Below are 3,273 nucleotides of genomic sequence, written 5' to 3'. Positions count from 1 at the left end.
TTGCACATTAAATTCCTATTTAATCAGCTACAATGTCTTAAAATGTGTGGAATCTAAAACAAAATAGGTTTGTTACATTTACCTGCACTCTGTCAGGTGAGTTTTAACTTTGTTAGACTAGTTGTAACATTTTCAGGCTTGCATTCTAGTCATTCTAGTAAACATAGTCATCTTTGAAACACACACTGTCATGGCATATTGTCAGGTTTTTAGGACACTGGCAGCCTAGCTGTAGGGATTTCTCCCAGTCAGTCGGTCCACCGTTTGGATCTCAAAAACTAAAGGATGATTTTCGAATTGTCATGAAGCTTTGTACAGATATTCATGGTTTCCAGAGGATGAATCCTAATTTCTTTGGCAAACCCAAGATTTATTCTCTTGTGCCAATATATAAGGGTGACAATTTGTTTTTTAATGAAATGCTAAACGTGGTGAGAATGAACATGGTAAGCATTATACATCAAGTTAGCGTTGTAATTGTGAACATGTTGGTACAGCCTCACAGAGCAGCTAGCATGGCTGTAGACTATACATATCACAGATGACAACATGTGAATGCTGAATGGTTACACTACGGTTTATTTCAAACAACCAGCACCTGCAGTACCAACTCAGTGTGCAACATCAGTTCTTACCAAATAGATTGTATTTGTAGAGACTTATGCACCTCATCTCTCCTCTCTGTTTCCCTTTGCCTGTCTTTTATCAAATGCCATCCCCATCATTATTCAGAGATTGTGATGGGTAACTTAGCCATGCAGCCAGAGTGACAACTTGCTTAAGCCTTCAGAAAATAACAGACTGATACTTGGAATGCTCAAACAACTAATACCTATTAGACTGTCAAGTCCCAAGAAGAGTCAAGAGGTGCAGAGAAAAGAATTTGATGCTGAATTTGATGCCCCCCCCCTCTCCACTTTCCCATGAATATAACACAAAGAGGAAAGACAAGATTTCCTTTTAAGGGCTACTCTGACAATGGTCTGGAATATGAGACACAGGGGATACTGTTTTGTAATGGCAACCTTCCCAGACCTGAAATTATGTTCTGTTTGGCTGTTTGGATCATCGCTGTCATCCAGGATGGATTACCAGTTTGCACCCCTTAGCTTGCAGTAATAGAATTAGCTGGACCACTTGGTTGGATGTGGAAGAAGTTTTGCCTTGGAGAGACAGAACGGACATGAGCCATTGACTTTCTGGGAAAGCTTTTTATAGATGACACCTCACGTAACACACAAACACACACACTTGCACTAACATTAGCATGTTCACACAGTCCTGAAATAGGCCTGAAATGGTTTTCTTTCATTCTGGAAAACCATTTTGGGTGTTGTTTTTCCTCCAGTGACGTCAGGTAGACGGCATAAATATTTCATTCAAGCCTCATTATTCATCACTTTTCTGTTTAAAGTGGAAGTAGAATAGAGATGGCCGATGACTGATGATTTAAAGACAGAATTATTGTGTTTACACACTTCCATGATTACCTGACAGTGAGTAAGAAAATCTACATACATGCAAAAACGTACTCATCAAGTAGACATTATTTCAGAAATGACGATGATGATGTTTTCTTTGAATTGTCATAGAGTCAGTGGCACCGGATTCATTTCAGAAGTGTGTGTGTGTGTGTGTGTGTGTGTGTGATTGTGTGAGAAATACTAAACAAATAGTCCCTATGAGTACCCAGTTAGTTTTTTAGTGCTGTACGTGTATACCCAACGCTTTCTCATCTCAGTGCGTCATTACCGACGTTTTCGGACGCATGACAAAGTAAAGGTACCCTTCAGCGTCCGTATGAAACGCCAGCATTTGCTACGTCTCCACAACACAAAGGAGGCTATCGCAAGGATTATACTTTCTGCGTCCGTGAGTACGCAAGGGTCCGCTGGGGTTCTCGAGTACGCAAGGGTCCCCTAGGGTCCGAGTGACGAAAAAATCGTCATCAGAGGGGGTAAGCGTAGGGTCTGTGCGGACGTCCGCGTGCCTCCTGTTTTTTGCAACCGCCAGGTCCGCGACTAGCGCTATCGGGGCAACAATCTTCTGCGCATGTGTGGAACGCGTCTGCCAAGCTGACAGCAGAACGTAGTATAAACAGAAGTAGTCTGTATCTCATAGTGACGCACCTGGTGCATCTCACACAGACGCTGAAGGGTACTTTTAGTGTCAAATAACTACACTTTGTCACTTTTTCTGAAAGCGTTGCTATTGGATGTCCTGATACGACACTACATTTTAGAGGGAAATATTGTATACTTTTTGCTTTTTTCCACAACAATTACACACTTTCTAAACCACCACCACTTGTAAATGATTATATGTAATTTCATCTCAAATAATACATTTCTACTGGCCTTAAGCTTTCAAGCCTATCTGTCATCTGACCAGCACTACATACATCATAGAAATTAAACTTTATATCATCGTCATGTAGATGCAGCTGAATTAGTGAATAATGCTAAATACTCCTCTTGGGGTAATCAGTGTAATTGCTCTCTTGAAGGTAACTGTGCTATTTTTACAGCCGGGAGAAGAGAACTGGCAGATGAGAGGTGTGGATTGGAAACATTGGATGCAGAAAGGAGACAAGATGAGAGCTATTTGTGTGGGAGAGCTGCACAAGAGGTTTCTCTTCTGTGTGTCATTTCACTCTAACAGCTGAATTACACTGAATAATACCTGCTGGAAAATGTGGAAAATGACCATGTTTCTACTTTTTTGCAGAGAACAAGTGACATTGTCTTTAACCATTCTAACCACGCAAGTTGACTAAGACTATCTTCAGATTTTCTGCGGTGGCCTAGAGCAACATGACACACATACAGTAAATACAAATATGTGCTTTTGTGCACTACAAATACTGGAAGTCTCTAGTGATTCGCTTCAGGTCAGCTTCATCTTAGGTAATGATCTCTTGTTAATTTTTAATACCTCAGTTTTCTCAGCCAATTCTTGGGATGAGTGATACATTTTAGTAAAATGTGACAGATGCTCAGACACTTTCCTATCTTATTTTGCACTAGATGTACTGTACTGTAATAGGGTACTTTGGGCCTTCTAGGGCCAGGACTGGGCCTATGATACAGGGCGATTAGGGCAGCAAAGTCCATGGACAGGGTACTGTAGGCATAATGGACAGAAAAGACCTTTACAGCAGACATGGGGAAGAAGGGGATAAACAGAATAAATCAATGTTCTGCACTGGCTAGGTGCAACATTAACCCCCCACCCATCCCAGCTACCAAAACCCACCAACAACAACGATTACAC

The sequence above is a fragment of the Micropterus salmoides genome, unplaced genomic scaffold (genome assembly GCF_014851395.1).
Source record: "Micropterus salmoides isolate LMB-PRFRI ecotype aquatic unplaced genomic scaffold, ASM1485139v1 Ms_hic_scaffold_2, whole genome shotgun sequence".
Taxonomy (NCBI): Eukaryota; Metazoa; Chordata; class Actinopteri; order Centrarchiformes; family Centrarchidae; genus Micropterus; species Micropterus salmoides.
This window is presented reverse-complemented; position numbering follows the sequence as displayed.